Raw genomic sequence first — 22,426 nt, forward strand, 5'->3', positions numbered from 1 at the left:
AGATTTGAAAAAGATAAGATTTGAAATTTAAAATTTAACTTTACTAACAAGAAAACACTAAACTTAAAAATTTTTAAATCATGATAAGAAAAGAAAGCAAGATTTTCGAAAATTTGAATAAATATGAAAGAAATATTTTTTATTTTTTTTCGAATTAATGAAGAAAGAGAAAAACAACTAAGAGACACCAACTTAAAATTTTTAGATCAAAGACACTAGTTTTTCGAAAATTAAAAAGAAAAACACCAAAGGACACCAAATTTAAAAATTTTAAGATCAAGCAAAGAAAAGAAACAAGAACAGCTTGAATACCAAGAAGAACACTCAAGAACAATTTCGAAAAAATTTTAGGAAAATAAAGAACACGCAAGGGACACCAAAGTTACAAAATTAACACTAGACTCAAACAAAAGACAAAAGAAAGATGGATTTTGAAAAAGAAAACAAAAGACACACAAACAAAAGAGCACAAAAGCTTAAAGAATACCTAATCTAAGCAACAAGATAGTCCGGTAGTGTGTCAAACTCGAACAATCTCCGGCAACGGGCCAAAAACTTGGTGCACGAAATTGACTCCGCAATATTCGCACAGATAAACCAGCAAGTACACCGGGTCATCCAAGTAATACCTCAGGTGAGTGAGGGTCGATCCCACAGAGATTGTTGGTTTGAACAAGCAATGGCTATCTTGTAGATCTTAGTTAGGCGGATTGAAAAATATAGTTATTGTAGAAAACACATAAAAGCAAGATAAAGATAGAATTAGTAAGTGGTGTGAAATCAATGATAGGAGAATGGTTAAGGCTTCGGAGATACTTCTTCCTTCTGGATCAACTTTTCTCACTGTCTACTTCAACTTCTGATGATTCATTCCATGGCAGGCTGTAAGTGAGTAATGATAGGTTAGTGGTCATTACTCTCCTTTGCTTCAGATCAAATGCTAGGTCAGTGGTCATCCAATCTGAACGGGGGTGAAGCTCCTGTAGTCCATTCCCTTGATGATCCTACTCAAAGCGCCACAGACAAGGTTGGATTTTTTGGATCAGAGAATGCTGCTCCATTGATTCTAGCCTATATCACAAAGGCCCAAATCGCCCCGTACCTCGGCTGAACTGATGTCTCCAAGTCCCCAATGAAGTTGTGGATTAGCCGTCTAAGAGATGTATAATCAAGCTTGTGGTTCAATACTATCCCGTCAAGGACTCACAAGAACCCATGTAGAATAGGGATGACGGTCAAGTTACACTCCCAATTCATTTGGATGAAGAACGAAGATACATCTTAGAATGGAATCAAGCATAGATTGAAATAGAACAATGATATTAGTAATTCATAAGAATTAGCAGAGCTCCTAACGTTAACCTAGGAGGTTAGTGACTCATAGCTTACAGAAAGTAGTAATGTATTCAAAAATATGGCATAAAGTAAGGTGCTGAACATGGGTGATCCTTGTTCTATACATACTAATCTAATAACTAAGAAGTACAAAAGTATGAAAGGCTAGACTAGAGGTGCAAAATCCATCCTTGGGCCCACTTGAGTTGAGTGTTTGGGCTAAGCTTGGGATGAAGCCACGAGTGGTACTCCCTCTGGGGCGTTGGACGCTAGCTTTAGACTCCTTTTTGGGCGTTGGGCGCCAGCTGCTCCCTTTGGGCGTCCAACGCCAGGAATGGGGTTGAAAACTGGTGTTGAATGCCAATTTTCATTTCTAGAGAAAAGTATTGACCATTATATATTTCTGGAAAGCTCTGACTTTCCATAGCCATTGGGAGCGCGCCATTTGGACTTCTGTAGCTCCAGAAATGCTCCTTCGAGTGCATGGAGGTCAGTATCTGACAGCATCTGCAGTCCTTTCTTTGTCTCTGAATCAGACTTTTCTAAAACTTGTTAATTTCAGCCAGAATTTACTTGAAATCACCATAAAACACACAAACTCAAATTAGAATCCAAAAAGATGAATTTTGAACTAAAATATATGAAAATATAATAAAACTTAAACAAAACATAACAAAAACTATATGAAAATGATGCCAAAAAGCGTATAAAATATCTGCTCATTAGTTGTTTTCGTAGTTAAGTGCTTGTGATGTGACTGTGTCGAGGAAATCTTGAGACAAGATATTTAGAGTCAAAGCCAAGTGCAAATAACTCAATAAAAGAGAAGCCAAAGGTTCTAAGCACCACTAACTGGGAAGAATAAAAAGAAGCACGGACTCAAAGAATTCTCCAATTAAGTGCTTGTGGTGTTTCTGTGTCGAGTAAAGCTTGAGACAAAACTTTTAGAGTCACGTCTAGGCTTAAGGTGCAAAGAACTCAATAAAAGATAAGAGGAAGCTGTCTTCATGGTAAAAATCTATAAAGAGACCTCCATTGGAATTCCTAAGTTCTAAGACTTTCAATTGTAAGCCTAGTAAGCATTGGAATCAATACATGCTCATACAATTCGAAGTTCACCCCACTGTCAGTTGATCACTTCACTCACTAAAATGTCAAATAATTCTTCAACACACTCCAATTTAGAGGCCTCTTTTGTGCATAGTCCTTTTCTTGTTTGGAGACAAGAAAAATCTTAAGTTTGGTGTTGTGATGCATGAGGATCTTTAGTTATTTTTTTTAGTAATCTCTTAATAAAGTTACTGAATTCCTTGTTATAATTGAGATTTTTAGTGCCTTAATCAATATATCTTGAAGTTGCTTTGAGCTTTAGTATGTGTAGGAAAGTGTTGAAAATAACTAAGAACAAGGATGAATAGAAACAAGCAAGAGAAGCACTAGAAGCAAGGAAGGAGAGGCAAATAGAGAAGCCTATGGAGCAAACAAAAAGATTCCTAGAACAAACAGAGAGCTCTCTAGACCAAGCATGCAAAAATTGAAGCCCCTGGAGTATTGAAGAAAGCCCATGCATTATATGCCAAATCCTAGGCGTTATATGCACAAAACATGCATCTTCTAGTGGCCAAATTTAGCCCATGCGTATAATGCGTGGAACCTGGTGTACATACTTGAAACCTACATTATACGCATGCCATTTGGCTTACATACGCCAAAATATGACCTCTTCATACTCCAACGAGCATAACTTTAGCTAGAGAGGTCCAAATGAAGAGATTTTAGTGGCATTAGAAAGCTAACATCCAGGGATTTTAAACGATATATAACAGTATATAAGGGACATGCATCTAGCATAGCCTCTTCTTGCGTTAAATTCTTGCATTATACTTGGAAATTCCTGCATTATACGTGAGAGTACCTGAGTTATATGTGAGAATTCCTGTGTTATACTTGATGCATGCGCATCATGTGGTGTTTTTCTTTACTTTTTCATATCAAAAATATATTCATAATGCTCAATTGTTGAGTGTTTTTGTGCTTAAGTCATCTATTGCTTTGATCTCTTTGATTTGATGAATTTTGTAGAAAATGATAGGAAAAAAAGCAAAAAAGCACAAAACAAGCTCAAAAGAAGAAAATAGGAGATTTTGGACACATTTTGAAGCTTGGATACGCTTTGGAATCTTAGGCCATGCTTTTAAAAGTGGAACCCATGGCCCATGAGCATGATAAGGCGTTTTCCAAGGTAACACCAAGAAGAAGGGGGCATTATCCAAGGCAGCGCCAACTACAAAGGGAATTCAAAGGAGATTTGCAACCTTGACCTCTTCATACTCCAACAAAGATAACTTGAGCTACAAAACTCCAAATAAGATGATTCTAGTGGCATTGAAAAGTAGGAATCTTGAGCTTTCCAACTATATATGGCACTACATGATAGAAACTGAATCTGAGGGAGAAATTCACCCCAAAATGCAAAGATGAGCATAGCATCAGCTTGTAGTAACGCCAGCTGACCTCTTCACCTTCTAAGGAGTATAAATCGAGCTACAGAAATCTAAATGGTTTGCTTCTAGTAGCGTTAGAAAGTAGACATCCGGAGATTTTCAACAATGTATAATAGTCTATGGTTTCATTCAGTTTTGGCTATGAACAATGAGCATCATTTGACGCCCATGAACACTAATGCCACCAACCGGTGTTGCTAACGTCCAACAACAAATGTGGGCGTTATTAACGCCCAAAATACAAAGTGTTACTCGCGTTAATCCACAATAATGGCTGCGACTCTTCCCAACCCTCGATCTTGTTAATTTGGGCATTAGTAATGCCCAAAAGATGGAGCACCCCTCTCAAACAACGCCAAGGAGAAGAGGCGTCATCCAAGGTAACGCCAGCTGATCTCTTCAACTTTCAAGGAGCATCACTTGAGCTAGAGAGGTCTAAATGATGCGCTTCCAAAAATATTAAAAAGTAGACATTCAGAGATTTTCGTATATAATAGTATAGGGTGGAGATCCATTTTAAGCCTCAGAAGCTGGCGTTGACAACGCCTATTGTAAGGGCTATTATTCCGCAATAATGCCTACGACCCTGTCAACATGACCTCTTCCGCTTCAAAAGAGCATAACTTGAGCTACAGAGGTCCAAATGATGCACTTCCAGCGGTGTTAGAAGGTGACATTCAAAGCTTTCCAACGATGTATAATAGTCTATAATGGACATGCAATTGGGGCACAAAAAATAAGCATATATCAGTTAATAATAATGAGGCAATGAGCTTTGAGTGTGAATTACATGAAGCAATTGGCAAGTGACATTGTTAATGCCCATTAAAGCTGGCGCCTCTTCTTGATAACGCCAAGAGCCCCTGAAGCTCAATCCCTGGCATTGGCAATGCCCAATTCAAAAGGCGTTAGTGGAGATAATGCCAGCAACACCCCTGGGAGCAATACTTGGGCGTTGGCAACGCCTAATACAAGGGGTGTTGTTTCAAACTAACGCCCAACCCAAAGCAACTTCAAGTCACACTTGGAGCTTCTTATTGATCCACTTTTCTCACTTAAGTCCACCTCAAAGTTCAAGCAAGCAAGCCCAAAATTGTTAACAAATCAAGGCCACAAGAATCATCTACAAGTTGTTAATTTTCATTTGATTATAATTTGTTTTCAATTTTGTTTGAATTTTTAATTTAGGATAGCTTATAAATAGGCATTAGTTTCATCATTTAGACAACTGGGGAAGGGGTCTTCAGACTCTTATCTCCTCACTCTCATTCTCTCCTCCTCTTCCATTTTCTTTCATACCCATTTTGTAATTTCCTTAGTTATGAGCTTCTAATTTCCAATATTGGAAAAGAGATCTCTATTGTAATTTAATGGATTGATTTGTTTTCATTCTTCATCTTCAATTCTTCTTTCATTGCTTCTTTAGAGAGAGTCTTTGTTCTTCAAAGATCTAATTCTATCGAGAGAGGGATTAGATCTATTTGAATTTTATAATGAGCTTGAGAAATGATTCATAGAATTCAGTTCAAGGCTCTTCTCTCACAACTCTCTTGATTGATAATTCTTAGCTTGATATGTGAGATATAATCACTTTGAATTAAAATCTTGCGGGGTGTGTGGCTCCAAATTAGAGACCACTCTTAATCTCTTCTCATGAGAAATTAGATCAAGAGATTGGCAATTGATCAAGTTAAGAGAAATCAAATCACCAAGAGATTGGGGTTTGATTACTTATGATTTGCCAAGAGATCAATGATTGCATGATTGAAGAGGATATGAGAATTATTGATCCTGAGAATACAATATCTCTTGATCCCGATGTTCTTTTATTTCTTAATTCTAGTACTTTATTTTCTTGCACTTTACTTTCTTGCACTTTACTTTCCCGTATTTTACATTTCGTGCAATTTAATTTCCAGTACTTTACTTTCTTGTACTTTATTTTTATGCTCTTTACTTTCTTGTTCTTTATTGTTTTCATCTAATTTCAAGTCATTTACATTCCTTGTTTGCTCATCACTAAAAATTGAACCGTCTAACTAGAATAATCAATCAACTATTGCTTGCTTTATCCGTTAATCCTCGTGAGATTGACTTCACTCTTGTGAGTTTTATTACTTGATACGACCCAGTGCACTTGCTAGTAGTTCTACAGAATATTGAATTATAAATCCGTATCAAGTTTTTGGTGCCATTACCGGGGTTAATTGTGATTAACAAACTACTGGTTGGTTAATTACCTAAATTAGACATTTTTTATTGCTTTTGTGTCTTTATTTTCTCTTTCCAATTAAATATTTGTGTTATTGCCTCACTAAAAATTTGTTATCTATTGCAAAAGGAATTTTAATTTCTCTTGGTAATTGTGTTGTTTGTTATAGAGCATTTTAAGAAAAATGGATTTTCCATCACCCTTTGATCAATCATACTACATGGGATATTTCTCACTACCACGAAATGATTCCTGTTACTATTCTAATGGTGGCTGGGAATATAAACAAGAAATGATGGAATGCTTCCCAGAGCCACAAAATAATTCATATTGTTATGACAACTACCCGAATTGTGGCTAGGGAGGATATTCTAATGCTCTAGAATTTCTCCATCAAGAGCCATCATCTTTTAATTGTCCAACCTCACCTCCTAATTTTTCATATCAAAATTCTTCACCATTTGAGTATATCCCAACATAAAATTTCTTCCAAAATCCATACAATTCATTTTACCACCTATAAAATTTATTCCACTATACACAAAATTCTTTTCATAATCCACAAAATCTATATCATTACCGGCAAAATTCATTCCATAACGCTCATAACAATTTCACCACAACTTATGCACCTCTACAATATCATCAATTATCCTTTCTCACACGTTCACTAGAACAAATTGTCCAGTCAAATGACTCAATTATCCATTTCCTTGAGCACTTAAGGATGAGCTCTTAAGGGAAGAGACCAGAGAAAGGATTGAAAACATGGAGGCCTCAAGAAGAAATCTAGAGGTGCAATTCAACCCAATGGTGATAAGAATTTAATTGGGGTTTAATACATTCAAAGTAATAAAATCCTAATGGAAGGGGGACAAGAAAAGAATGGCATTAAGGAGAGAAATTTATTGGCATAAACAGACACAGCGGAAACATAAAAGATAGATAAAAGATTTTCCTACTAGACCTCTAAGAAACCTGTTCTTAGCAACCTAGGTCACCGGAAGGGGCTCCCTACTAGACCTTCAAAGAACCTGTCCTTGACAACCTAGATCAGAGGGATGAAAATTGAATCACTCAATCTTCTCCATGCAACAAGCGAAGCAAATAACTCACCTCACTCCTCACACTAAAAAACATGCTTAAAAGTAACTGAAAATTTATTCATCAAAAGTTGTGTAAATTGTCTCACCAAAGGTGTTTAAATAGACTCTAATGGACTAGCTAAAAGATAAGATAAGATAACTAATTTAAATCAGATTTGATCTTATTGGATTAGATCAGATTTGATTTAAATTTTAAAATCCTAAAGATATGATAACTAATTCAAATCAGATTTGATCTTATTAGATTAGATTAGATTTGATTTAAATTTAAAATCCCTAAAAATACTACTAAACAAATCAAAAGTAAATCAAATCTTCCAACAAACTCTAACAACAAAACAAACTTAAAATAAAGGCCTAAAAATTCTAAAATAAATAATAAAATATGCCTCCCATTGAATTTGAAAAGCTTTATTGGGCTTCTTGTTGTCTTGCCTTAGGCCCAATAGGCTTTATGAATTGTTGCCCTTTCAGCACCACTATTTTTGAGACGGACTCTCGGTCTTCTTGATGTCCAAGACTGGCATGGCACAATTCTTCTAGTATTCAGATCCTTGAATATGACAAGATTACCATTCTACCCCTTAGATTTAAGATGACGAAAATACCCTCCTAACTACATATCAAATGGCACAACATTTTGTTGATGGACCAACCAATATCTTTCTTAGGCCAAGGGAAGAGTACAATGCCATAAGCTTGATGAATGGAGTGGTGCGTAGCAAGGAAGAGGAAGATCAAATTGTGGGAGCAAAGGCGAAATTGGAAGAGCAAGAAAAAGAGGCCTCTATATCAAGTGCAATTGTAATGAACGAGGAGGATGTAGAGGTATACAAACCCAGAATTCCATATCCACTGATGAGCGGATAATTTATACGCTTTTTGGCATTGTTTTTAGTATATTTTTAGTATATTTTAATTAGTTTTTATTATGTTTTTATTAGTTTTTAAATAAAAATCACATTTCTGGACTTTACTATGAGTTTGTGTATTTTTCTATGATTTCAGGTATTTTCTGGCTGAAATTGAGGGACCTGAGCAAAAATCTGATTCAGAGGCTGAAAAAGGACTGCAGATGATGTTGGATTCTGACCTCCCTACACTCGAAGTGGATTCTCTGGAGCTACAAAAGCCCAATTGGCACGCTCTCAATTGCGTTTGAAAGTAGACATCATGGGCTTTCCAGCAATATATAATAGTTCATACTTTGCCCGAGATTTGATGGCCCAAACAGGCGTTCCAAGTCAGCTCAAACGCCAGAACTGGCACAAAAGCTGGAGTTAAACGCCCAAACTGGCACAAAAGCTGGCGTTTAACTCCAAGAAAAGTCTCTACACATGGAAGCTTCAATGCTCAGCCTAAGCACACATCAAGTGGGCCCGAAAGAAGATTTCTGCATTAATTACTGATTTCTGTAAATCCTAGGCTACTAGTTCTCTATAAATAGGGCCTTTTTCTATTGTATTTTCATACTTTGATAGACCTTTTCATGTTTGGGGGCTGGCCATTCGGCCATGCCTAGACCTTTTGTTCTTATGTATTTTCAACGGTTGAGTTTCTACACACCATAGATTAAGGTGTAGAGCTCTGCTGTTCTTCATGAATTAATACAAGTACTATTGTTTTTCTATTCAACTCAAGTCTATTTCTTCTCCAAGATATTCATTCACACCCAAGAACATGATGAATGTGATGATCATGTGACACTCATCACCATTCTCACCTATAAACGCGTGACTGACAACCACTTCCGTTCTACATGCAAACAAGCTTGAATGTGTATCTCTTGGGTTTCTAATCTAAGATTGGAACCTTCGTGGTATAGGCTAGAATTATTGGCAGCCATTCCTGAGATCCGGAATGTCTAAACCTTGTCTGTGGTATTCTGAGTAGGAAGGGATGACTGTGACGAGCTTCAAACTCGCGAGTGTTGGGCGTGTGACAGACGCAAAAGGATCAGTGGATCCTATTCCAACATGATCGAGAATCGACAGATGATTAGCCGTACGGTGACAGCGTATTTGGAACATTTTCACTGAGAGGACGGGAAGTAGCCATTGACAACGGTGATGCCCAACATAAAGCTTGCCATGGAAGGGAGTATGAATGATTGGATGAAGGCAATAGGAAAGAAGAAGTTTAGGAGGAACAAAGCATCTTCATACGCTTATCTGAAATTCTCACCAATGAATTACATAAGTATCTCTATCTTTATTTTATGTTTTATTCATCTTTTAATTATCAATCCTCCATAACCATTTGAATCTGCCTAACTGAGATTTACAAGATGACCATAGCTTGCTTCAAGCCAACAATCTCCGTGGCATCGACCCTTACTCACGTAAGGTATTACTTGGATGACCCAGTGCACTTGCTGGTTAGTTGTGCGGAATTGTGACTAAGTGTGATTCACGTTTGAGAGCTCCAAGTCTTTGGCGCCATTGTTGATGATCACAATTTCGTGCACCAAGTTTTTGGCGCCGTTGCCGGGGATTGCTCGAGTTTGAACAACTGACGGTTCATCTTGTTGCTTAGATTAGGTACTTTTCTTTTTATTTTAAAGAATGAATTCTAGAGTTTCAAGGTGATGTTCTTATCATCACAAAAGCTGATTGATTCTCATCAATTTAGCTGCTGAATGTAATGTCCTGCTGAAGTTTGGCTAGCCATGTCTAATTTTTTTGGATTAAAGCTTTAGACTAACATTGCATGATTCCTGGAATTCTTATTAAAAGTTTTGAATCTCTTTATTCTCTTTTCCATATGATTTTCGAAAAATCACAAAAAAAATTTATAAAATCATAAAAAAAATCAAAAATATTTTATGTATCTTAGTGTCAATTTTTAAATTTGGTGTCTTGCATGCATTGTTTATTTGATCTTAGTTACATTTTTTATTGTTTCTCATCATTAAAATTCAAAAATATTTTCAAAACTATGTCTTTTCAAGTCAATAATACAGAGAATTGAAGATTCAGAACATTCAGCAGAGGAATCAAACAGAAAAAGCTAGGCGTTCAAAACGCCCAGTAAAGAAGGAAAACTGGCGTTTAAACGCCAGCCAGGGTACTTGGCTGGGCGTTTAACGCCCAAAAAGGTAGAATTTTGGGCGTTAAACGCCAGAATGGATGCCATTCTGGGCGTTTAAGGGCAGGATGACACTAGAGGAAAGATTTTGTTTTTAATTCAGATCTTTTTCAAATTTTCATAATTTTTCAAAATCAAATCATTTTCAAATCATATCTTTTCAATCATATTTCTTCAAAATCAATTTCTTTCTATTTTTTATTATTTTCGAAAATCCTTGCTATAATTAATGATTTAATTCAAAATTTTTAAGTTGTTACTTGCCTATTAAGAAAGGATCAAATTTTAAATTCTAGAATCATATCTTCTAATTTCTTGTTAGTCAAGTAATCAACTTTAATTTTAAAACTTTCTCTTTTTAATTTGATCTTCAATCATATCTTCTCAATCATATCTTTTCAATCACATCTTTTTCAAAATTAATTTTCAATCATATCTTTTTAATTTCTAATTTCAAAATCTTTTTCAAAAATCACTTAATTTCTTTCCTAATCTTAATTTTCGAAAATCTCAATCAAAATTTCAAATTTCTTTTTAATTATTTCAAAATCTTTTTAATTTATTTTCGAAAATTCTTCCCCTCTTCTCACATCCTTCTATTTAAGGGACTAACACTCCTCCTCAAGGTGCAATTCGAACTTTATCCCTCTTGATAAGTTCGAATTCTCTTCTATCTACCTCCTCTTGCTATTCTTCTTTTCCTCTGACACCTCAAGGAATCTCTATACTGTGACATAGAGGATTCCCTACTTTCTTGTTCTCTTCTCTTTTATATGAGCAGGAGCAAAGATAAAGGCATACTTGTTCAAGCTGATCCTGAACCTGAAAGGACCTTGAAGAGAAAGCTAAGAGAAGCTAAAGCACAACTCTCTCTAGAGGGCCTAACAGAGCTCTTCAAGGAGGAAGAAGCCATGGCAGCCGAAAACAACAATGCCAACAATGCAAGGAAGGTGCTTGGTGACTTTACTGCACCTACTCCCGACTTCTATGGGAGAAGCATCTCAATCCCTGCCATTGGAGCAAACAACTTTGAGCTTAAGCCTCAATTAGTTTTTCTAATGCAACAGAATTGCAAGTTTCATGGACTTCTATTGGAAGATCCTCATCAGTTCTTAGCTGAATTCTTGCAAATCTGTGACACTGTCAAGACCAATGGGGTTGACCCTGAAGTCTATAGATTTATGCTCTTTCCTTTTGCTGTAAGAGACAGAGCTAGGACATGGTTGGATTCACAACCTAAAGAAAGCCTGAACTCTTGGGAAAAGCTAGTCAATGCCTTCTTGGCAAAGTTCTTTCCACCTCAAAAATTGAGCAAGCTTAGAGTGGAAGTCCAAACCTTCAGACAGAAGGAAGGTGAATCCCTCTATGAAGCTTGGGAAAGATACAAGCAATTGATCAGAAGGTGTCCTTCTGACATGCTTTCTGAATGGAGCATCATAGGTATCTTCTATGATGGTCTGTCTGAACTATCCAAGATATCATTGGATAGATCTACTGGAGGATCTCTTCATCTGAAGAAGACGCCTGCAGAAGCTCAGGAACTCATTGAAATGGTTGCAAATAACCAATTCATGTACACTTCTGAAAGGAATCCTGTGAATAGTGGGACAACTTAGAAGAAAGGAGTTCTTGAGATTGATACTCTGAATGCCATACTGGCTCAGAATAAAATATTGACTCAGCAAGTCAATATGATTTCTCAGAGTCTGTCTGGAATGCAAGCAGCAACAGGCAGTACTAAGGAAGCTTCCTCTGAAGAAGAAGCTTATGATCCTGAGAACCCAGAAATGGAAGAGGTGAATTACATGGGAGAACCCTATGGAAACACCTATAATCCTTCATGGAAAAATCATCCAAATCTCTCATGGAAGGATCAACATAAACCTCAACAAGGTTTCAACAACAATAATAGTGGAAGAAACAGGTTTAGCAATAGCAAGTATTTTCCATCATCTTCTCAGTAAAAGAAAGAGAATTCTAAGCAGAGCCACTCTGACTTAGCAACCATTGTCTCTGATCTAATCAAAACCACTCAAAGTTTCATGACTGAAACAAGGTCCTCCATTAGAAATTTGGAGGCACAAGTGGGTCAGCTGAGTAAGAAAATTACTGAACTCCCTCCTAGTACTCTCCCAAGCAATACAGAAGAGAATCCAAAGAGAGAGTGCAAGGCCATAACCACAACTCACATGGCCGAACCTGGAGAGGAGGAAGAGGCAGTGATCTCCACTGAGGAAGACCTCAATGGACATCTACTGACCTCCATGGAGTTCCCTGATGAGGAACCATGGGAATCTGAGGCTCACACAGAGACCATAGAGATTCCATTGAATTTACTTCTGCCATTCATGAGCTCTGAGGAGTATTCTTCCTCTGAAGAGGATGAAGATGTTACTGAAGAGCAAGTTACTAAGTACCTTGGAGCAATCATGAAGCTAAATGCCAAGTTGTTTGGTAATGAGACTTGGGAGGATGAACCTCCATTGCTCATCAAAGAACTGGATGACTTGACTAGGCAGAGATTACCTCTGAAGAGACAAGATCCTGGAAAATTCTCAATACCTTGTACCATAGGCACCATGACCATTGAGAAGGCTCTGTGTGACCTAGGGTCAAGCATAAACCTAATGCCTCTCTCTGTAATGGAGAAGCTAGGGATCATTGAGGTACAAGTGATGAGCGGATAATTTATACGCTTTTTGGCATTGTTTTTAGTATATTTTTAGTAGAATCTAGTTACTTTTAGGGATGTTTTCATTATTTTTTATGTTAAATTCACATTTCTGGACTTTACTATGAGTTTGTGTGTTTTTCTGTGATTTCAGGTATTTTCTGGCTGAAATTGAGGGACTTGAGCAAAAATCAGATTCAGAGGTAGAAGAAAGACTGCTGATGCTGTTGGATTCTGACCTCCTTGCACTCAAAGTAGATTTTCTGGAGCTACAGAACTCAAAATGGCGCGCTTTCAATTGCGTTGGAAAGTCGACATCCAGGGCTTTCCAGCAATATATAATAGTCTATACTTTGGCCGAGTTTAGATGACGCAAAAGGAAGTTGAACGCCAGTTCTACGCTGCAGTCTGGAGTTAAACGTCAGAAACACGTCACGAACCAGAGTTGAACGCCAAAAACACGTTACAACTTGGCGTTCAACTCCAGAAGAAGCCTCTGCACGTGTAACATTCAAGCTCAGCCCAAGTACACACCAAGTGGGCCCCAGAAGTGGATTTATGCATCAATTACTTACTTCTGTAAACCCTAGTAACTAGTTTAGTATAAATAGGACCTTTTACTATTGTATTAGGCATCTTGGGACGTCTAGTTCTTAGATCATGGGGGATGGCCATTCGGCCATGCCTGAACCTTTCACCTATGTATTTTTCAACGGTAGAGTTTCTGCACTCCATAGATTAAGGTGTGGAGCTCTGCTGTTCCTCAAGGATTAATGCAAAGTACTACTGTTTTTCTATTCAATTCAACTTATTCCGCTTCTAAGATATCCATTCGCACCCAAGAACATGATGAATGTGATGATTATGTGACGCTCATCATCATTCTCACTTATGAACGCGTGCCTGACAAACACTTCCGTTCTACATGCAACCAAGTTAGAATGAGTATCTCTTAGATATCTAATACAGGGGACCGAGTCCGAGTTATTAGTATCTTCGTGGTATAAGTTAGAACCCATGGATGGCCATTCCTGAGATCCAGAAAGTCTAAACATTGTCTGTGGTATTCCGAGTAGGATCTGGGAAGGGATGGCTGTGACGAACTTCAAACTCGCGAGTGCTGGGCGTAGTGACAGACGCAAAAGGAGGGTGAATCCTATTCCAGTATGATCGAGAACCTCAGATGATTAGCCGTGCCGTGACAGAGCATTTGGACCTTTTTCACAAGAGGATGAGATGTAGCCATTGACAACGGTGATGCCCTTACAGAAAGCTTGCCATGGAAAGGAGTAAGACTGATTGGATAAAGACAGCGGGAAAGCAGAGAGTCAGAGGAACGAAAGCATCTCTATACGCTTATCTGAAATTCTCACCAATGATATACATAAGTATTTCTATCTTTATTTTCTATTTATTTATTATTATTATTCGAAAACTCCATAACAATTTGATATCCACCTGACTGAGATTTACAAGATGACCATAGCTTGCTTCATACCAACAATCTCCGTGGGATCGACCCTTACTCACGTAAGGTTTATTACTTGGACGACCCAGTGCACTTGCTGGTTAGTTGTGCGAAGTTGTGAAGTTATGTTTGGACCATGGTATGGTGCACCAGTTTTTGGTGCCATTACCAGGGAGAGAACGAACAACAAATTTTACAACCTCAGAGTAACAATTCCGCATACCAAGTTTTTGGCGCTGTTGCCGGGGATTGTTCGAGTTTGGACAACTGACGGTTCATCTTATTGCTCAGATTAGGTAATTTTCTTTTTGTTTTATTTTCAAAAATTTTTCAAAAATTTCTCATCTGTTTTCGAAAATTATTCTAAAATTTTTTAAGAATGAATTCTAGTGTTTCATGAAGCATGTTGAAGCCTGACTGGCTGTAAAGCCATGTCTAAATCTATTTGGACTGGGGCTTCCAACCCAACATTATCAAGAGCAAGCTAGTTGTTGCTAATCCACCTGCTGCTGTTCCTGATCCACCTGATTTACATGCTAAAGCTTGACTGGCTATTAAGCCATGTCTAACCCTCAGATTGGAGCTTTAGACTAAGAGTGCAAGATTCCTGGAATTCACATTAAAAATTTTGGAATCCTTATTTTCCTTTTTCACATTAATTTTCGAAAAATCCAAAAAAATCATAAAATCATAAAAATAAAAAATATTTTGTGTTTCTTGTTTGAGTCTTGAGTCAATTTCAAGTTTAGTGTCAATTGCATTTTTTTTCTAAAAATTCTCTGCATTTTTCGAAAATTCATTGCATTCATGCATTCATAGTGTTCTTCATGATCTTCAAGTTGTTCCTGGCCAGTCTTCTTATTTGATCTTGATGTTTTCTTGTTTTGTGTCTTTTCTTATTTTTCATGTGCATTTTTGCATTCATAGTGTCTGAACATGAAAGATTTCTAAGTTTGGTGTCTTGCATGTTTTCTTTGCATTGAAAATTTTTCAAAAATATGTTCTTGATGTTCATCATGATCTTTAAAGTATTCTTGGTGTTCATCTTGACATTCATAGTGTTCTTGCATGCATCACATGTTTAGATCCAAAATTTTCATGCATTGCATCATTTTTCATGTTTTTCTCTCTCATCATTAAAAATTCAAAAATAAAAAAAAATATCTTTCCCTTTTTCACTCATAAATTTTCGAAAATTTGAGTTGACTTTTTCAAAATTTTTTAAAAATTAGTTGTTTCTTATGAGTCAAATCAAATTTTCAATTTAAAAATCCTATCTTTTTCAAAAATCTTTTTCAAAAATCAAATCTTTTTTATTTTTCTTATTATTTTTGAAAATTATAAAAGTATTTTTCAAAAATCTTTTTCTTAATTTTATCTCATAATTTTCGAAAATATTATCAACAATTAATGTTTTGATTCAAAAATTTCATGTTTGTTACCTACTTGTTAAGAAAGATTCAAACTTTAAGTTCTAGAATCATATCTTGTGATTTCTTGTGAATCAAGTCATTAATTGTGATTTTAAAAATCAAATCTTTTTTTTCAAAACTAATTTCAATCATATCTTTTCAAAAATATCTTTTTATCTTATCTTTTCCAACATCATATCTTTTTAATCATATCTTTTTAAAACATATCTTTTTCAAAAATTTGATTTTCAAATATCTTTTCTAACTTCTTATCTTCTTGTCTTTTTAAAATTGATTTTCAAATCTTTTTCAACTAACTAATTGACTTTTGTTTGTTTCTTATCTTTTTCAAAACTACCTAACTAACTCTCTCCCTCTAATTTTTTAAAATCTCTTCCCTCTTTTTCAAAAATTCTTTTTAATTAACTAATTGTTTCAAATTTTAATTTTAATATTTCTTCTTTTAATTTTCAAAAATCACTAACCATTTTTCAAAAATAACTTTCGAAAATCCTTCTCTCTCATCTCCTTCTATTTATTCATTTACTAACACTTCTCTCCCATCCAAAAATTCGAACACTACCTCCCTCTCTGTGTTCGAGTTTTTCTTCTTCCCTTCTTTACATTACATTCTTTTCTTCTTCTACTCACACAGGGGAACCTCTATACCTGGGTAAAAAGGATCCCTATTATTATTATTTTTCTGTTCCCTCTTTTTCATATGAGCAGGAGCAAGGACAAAAACATTCTTGTTGAAGCAGATCCTGAACCTGAAAGGACTCTGAAAAGGAAACTAAGAGAAGCTAAAATACAACAATCCAGAGACAACCTTACAGAAATTTTCGAAAAGGAAGAGGATATGGCAGCCGAAAATAATAATAATGCAAGGAGGATGCTTGGTGACTTTACTGCACCTAATTCCAATTTACATGGAAGAAGAATCTCTATCCCTACCATTGGAGCAAACAATTTTGAGCTGAAACCTCAATTAGTTTCAATAATGCAACAAAACTGCAAATTTCATGGACTTCCATCTGAAGATCCTTTTCAGTTCTTAACTGAATTCTTGCAGATTTGTGATACTGTTAAGACTAATGGAATAGATTCTGAAGTCTACAGGCTCATACTTTTCCCATTTGCTGTAAGAGACAGAGCTAGAATATGGTTGGACTCTCAACCTAAGGATAGCCTGAACTCTTGGGATAAGCTGGTCAAGGCTTTCTTAGCCAAGTTCTTTCCTCCTCAAAAGCTGAGCAAGCTTAGAGTGGATGTTCAAACCTTCAGACAGAAAGAAGATGAATCCCTCTATGAAGTTTGGAAGAGATACAAGGAACTGACCAAAAAGTGTCCTTCTGACATGCTTTCAGAATGGACCATCCTGGATATATTCTATGATGGTCTGTCTGAATTAGCTAAGATGACATTGGATACTTCTGCAAGTGGATCCATTCACCTAAAGAAAATGCCTGCAGAAGCTCAAGAACTCATTGACATGGTTGCTAATAACCAGTTCATGTACACTTCTGAGAGGAATCCTGTGAGTAATGGGACGCCTCAGAAGAAGAGAGTTCTTGAAATTGATACTCTGAATGCCATATTGGCTCAGAACAAAATATTGACTCAGCAAGTCAATATGATTTCTCAGAGTCTGAATGGAATGCAAGCTGTATCCAACAGTACTGGTGTACGAAATTGTGATCTCAGGCAACGGCGTCAAAAACTCTGTATGCACGTCTTAGTAAATCGTTTTTCATTCACAACTTCGATACAACTAACCAGCAAGTGCACTGGGTCGTCCAAGTAATAAACCTTACGTGAGTAAGGGTCGATCCCACGGAGATTGTTGGTATGAAGCAAGCTATGGTCACCTTGTAAATCTCAGTCAGGCGGATATCAAAAGGTTATGGAGTTTTCGAATTTAAATAATAAATAGATAGAAAATAAGGATAGAAACACTTATGTATATCATTGGTGAGAATTTCAGATAAGTGTATAGAGATGCTTTCATTCCTCTGAATCTCTGCTTTCCTACTGTCTTCATCCAATCAGTCCTACTCTTTTCCATGGCTGGTTTTATGTAAGGGCATCACCGTTGTCAATGGCTACATCCCATCCTCTTGTGAAAATGGTCCAAATGCTCTGTCACAGCACGGCTAATCATCTGAGGTTCTCGATCATGCTGGAATAGGATTCACCCTCCTTTTGCGTCTGTCACTACGCCTAGCAATCGCGAGTTTGAAGTTCGTCACAGTCATTCAATCCCAGAGTCCTACTCGGAATACCACAGACAAGGTCTAGACTTTCCGGACTCTCATGAATGCCGCCATCAATCTAGCTTATACCACGAAGATTCTGATTAAGAGATCCAAGAGATACTCATTCAATCTAAGGTAGAACGGAAGTGGTTGTCAGGCACGCGTTCATAGGGAATGATGATGATTGTCACGTTCATCACATTCAGGTTGAAGTGCGAATGAATATCTTAGAAGCAGAATAAGTTGAATTGAATAGAAAAACAGTAGTACTTTGCATTAATCTTTGAGGAACAACAGAGCTCCACACCTTAATCTATGGAGTGTAGAAACTCTACCGTTGAAAATACGTAAGTGATGAAGGTCCAGGCATGGCCGAATGGCCAGCCCCCAAAACGTGATCACAGGATCAAAAATACAATCCAGGATCTTCCAAAGATGTCTAATACAACAGTAAAAAGTTCTATTTATAATAAACTAGCTACTAGGGTTTACAAAAGTAAGTAATTGATGCATAAATCCACTTCCGGGGCCCACTTGGTGTGTGCTTGGGTTGAGCTTGAATGTTACACGTGCAGAGGCTCTTTCTGGAGTTGAACGCCAGGTTGTAACGTATTTCTGGCATTCAACTCTGGTTTGTGACTTGTTTCTGGCGTTTAACTCCAGACAGCAGCGTAGAACTGGCGTTCAACGCCTCTTTACGTCGTCTAAAATTGGCCAAAGTATAAACTATTATATATTTCTAGAAAGCCCTGGATGTCTACTTTCCAACGCAATTGGAAGCGCGCCATTTTGAGTTCTGTAGCTCCAGAAAATTAACTTTGAGTGCAAGGAGGTCAGAATCCAACAGCATCAGCAGTCCTTCTTCTACCTCTGAATCTGATTTTTGCTCAAGTCCCTCAATTTCAGCCAGAAAATACCTGAAATCATAGAAAAACACATAAACTCATAGTAAAGTCCAGAAATGTGAATTTAACATAAAAACTAATGAAACATCCCTAAAAGTAACTAGATTCTACTAAAAACATACTAAAAACAATGCCAAAAAGCGTATAAATTATCCGCTCATCACAACACCAAACTTAAATTGTTGCTTGTCCCCAAGCAACTGAAAATCAAATAGGATAAAAAGAAGAGAATATACTATAAATTCCAAACTATCAATAAAACATAGCTCCAATTAAATGAGTGGGACTTGTAGCTTTTTGCCTCTTGAATAGTTTTGGCATCTCACTTTATCCATTGGAGTTCAGAATGATTGGCATCTATAGGAACTCAGAGTTCAGATAGTGTTATTGATTCTCCTAGTTGAGTATGATGATTCTTGAACACAGCTATTTTATGAGTCTTGGCCGTGGCCCTAAGCACTTTGTTTTCCAGTATTACCACCGGATACATAAATGCCACATACACATAATTGGGTGAACCTTTTCAGATTGTGACTCAGCTTTGCTAAAGTCCCCAATTAGAGGTGTCTAGGGTTCTTAAGCACACTCTTCTTTTGCTTTGGACCTTGACTTTAACCGCTCAGTCTCAAGTTTTCACTTGACACCTTCATGCCACAAGCACATGGTTAGGGACAGCTTGGTTTAGCCGCTTAGGCTAGGATTTTATTCCTTTAGGCCCTCCTATCCACTGATGCTCAAAGCCTTGGGATCCTTTTTATTGCCTTTGCCTTTTGGTTTTAAGGGTTACTGGCTTTTTGCTCTTGCCTCTTGGTTTTAAGAGCTTTTGGCTTTTTCTGCTTACTTTTTCTTTTTCTATTTTTTTTCTGCAAGCTTTGTTCTTTGCTGCTTTTTCTTGCTTCAAGAATCATTTTTATGATTTTTCAGATTATCAAATAACATGTCTCCTTGTCATCATTCTTTCAAGAGCCAACATATTTAACATTCATGAACAACAACTTCAAAAGACATATGCACTGTTCAAGCATTCATTCAGAAAACAAGAAGCATTGTCACCACATCAATATAATTAAACTAAGTTCAAGGATAAATTCGAAACTCATGTACTTCTTGTTCTTTTGAATTAAAAAATTTTTCATTTAAGAGAGGTGATGGATTCATAGGACATTCATAACTTTAAGACAGAGTTACTAACTACTAATGATCATGTAGTAAGACAAAAACCTGGATAAGCACTTAACATAAAGAAAACGAAAAACAGAGAATGTAAGAACAAGGAATGAGTCCACCTTAGTGATGGTGGCGTTTTCTCCTTGAGGAACCAATGATGTCCTTGAGCTCTTCTATGTCTCTTCATTGTCTCTGTTGCTCCTCCCTCATTGCTTTTTGATCTTCTCTAATTTCATGAAGGATGATGGAGTGCTCTTGATGTTCCACCCTTAATTGTCCCATGTTAGAACTTAATTCTCCTAGGGAGGTGTTGATTTGCTCAGAATAGTTTTGTGGAGGAAAATGCATTTGAGGCATCTCCGGGATCTCATGGTGATGAGCTTCATGCGTCTCTTGAGATCCATGAATGGGCTCTCTTGCTTGCTCCATCCTTTTCTTCGTGATGGGCTTCTCTTCCTCAATGGGAGTGTCTCCTTCTATGAAAGCTCCAGCTGAGTGACATAGATGGCAAATAAGATGAGGAAAAGCTAGCCTTGCCCCAGAAGAGGGCTTTTTGGCTATTTTGTAGAGTTCAAGGGAGATGACTTCATGAACTTCTACTTCCTCTTCAATCATGATGCTATGAATCATGATGGCCCGATCCACAGTAACTTCAGATCGGTTGCTAGTGGGGATGATGGAGCGTTGGATGAACTCCAACCATCCTCTAGCCACAGGTTTGAGGTCCAGTCTTCTTAGTTGAACCGGCTTGCCTTTGGAGTCAATCTTCCATTGAGCTACTTCCACACATATGTCCATGAGGACTTGGTCCAACCTTTGATTAAAGTTGACCCTTCTAGTGTAGGGGCGTGCATCACCTTGCATCATTGGCAAGTTAAACGCCAATCTCACATTTTCCGGACTAAAATCTAAGTATTTCCCCTGAACCATGGTGAGATAATTCTTTGGGTTCGGGTTCTTACTTTGATCATGGTTCCTAGTGATCCATGCATTGGCATAGAACTCTTGAACCAGTAGAATTCCGACTTGTTGGATGGGTTTTGTTAGAACTTCCCAACCTCTTCTTTGGATTTCATGTCGGATCTCCGGATACTCATTCTTCTTGAGCTTGAAAGGGACCTCGGGGATCACCTTCTTCTTGGCCACAACATCATAGAAGTGGTCTTGATGAGCTTTGGAGATGAATCTTTCCATCTCCCATGACTCGGAAGTGGAAGCTTTTGTCTTCCCTTTCTCTTTTCTAGAGGATTCTCCGGTCTTAGGTGCCATCAATGGTAACGGAAAAACAAAAGCTTATGCTTTTACCACACCAAACTTAGAATATTGCTCACCCTCGAGCAAGAAAAGAAGGAATAGATGAAGAAGAAGAAGAAAATATGGAGGAGAGGAGGAAGATGTGTTTCGGCCAAGAAGGGGAAGAAAGGGTTGTATTGTGTGAAATTGAGGAAGAATGGAGGGCTATATATAGGGAAGGGAGGGGGGTAAAGTTCGGCCATATAGGGTGGGTTTGGGTGGGAAATTGATTTTGAATTTTGAAGGTAGGTGGAGTTTATGAGGTAGGTTTATGAGGAAGAGTGGATGGATGTGAGTGGTGTAATGGTGATAGGGAAGAGTGTTTGAGGTGATTGGTGAAGAGTTTTGGGGAAGAGTGTTTATGGGATTGTGTGAAAGAGGGGTGAGAAGAAGTGAGTGGAGGTAGGTAGGTATCCTGTGGGGTCCACAGATCCTGAGGTGATCCTGTGGGGTCCACAGATCCTGAGGTGTTCAAGGATTTACAACCTTGCACCAAATTGGGCATGCAAAATGCCTTTGCACACAACTCTGAGCGTTCAGCGCCAGATTGGTGCTTGTTCCGGGCGTTCAGCGCCAGCGCTTCTCCAGGGTGCAATTCTGGCGTTCAAACGCCCAGATGCTGCCCATTTTAAGCGTTCAGCGCCAAAACCATGCTCTGTTCTGGCGTTGAACGCCAGCCAGATGCTTCTTACTGGCATTTAAACGCTAGTGAGATCCTCCTCCAGGGTGTGATTTTTCTTCTGCTATTTTTTATTCCATTTTCAATTTTTATATTTATTTTGTGACTCCACATGATCATGAACCTAATAAAACATGAAAGAACAATAAAAATAAATTAAAATTAGATAAATAAAAATTGGGTTGCCTCCCAACAAGTGCTTCTTTAATGTCAATAGCTTGACAGTGGGCTCTCATGGAGCCTCACAGATGTTCAGAGCATTGTTGAGACTCCCTAACACCAAACTTAGAGTTTGGATATGGGAGTTCAACACCAAACTTAGAGTTTGGTTG

General features: G+C 37.4%; 2 non-coding genes across 2 annotated transcripts; both read right to left on the minus strand.

The window, feature by feature from the left end:
- Positions 1 to 11,557: 11,557 nt before the first annotated feature.
- LOC148573733 (small nucleolar RNA R71) lies at positions 11,558 to 11,665 on the minus strand. Its single transcript, XR_015906031.1, has one exon. It is a non-coding gene; the product is annotated as a small nucleolar RNA R71 (small nucleolar RNA).
- A 5,385-nt stretch (positions 11,666 to 17,050) lies between these two features.
- On the minus strand, positions 17,051 to 17,158 carry LOC148573734 (small nucleolar RNA R71). The gene has a single exon (XR_015905987.1). It is a non-coding gene; the product is annotated as a small nucleolar RNA R71 (small nucleolar RNA).
- Between the last annotated feature and the right edge of the window lie 5,268 nt (positions 17,159 to 22,426).

Source organism: Arachis ipaensis, chromosome B2 (assembly GCF_059453495.1).
Source record: "Arachis ipaensis isolate K30076 ecotype BB chromosome B2, ASM5945349v1, whole genome shotgun sequence".
Taxonomy (NCBI): Eukaryota; Viridiplantae; Streptophyta; class Magnoliopsida; order Fabales; family Fabaceae; genus Arachis; species Arachis ipaensis.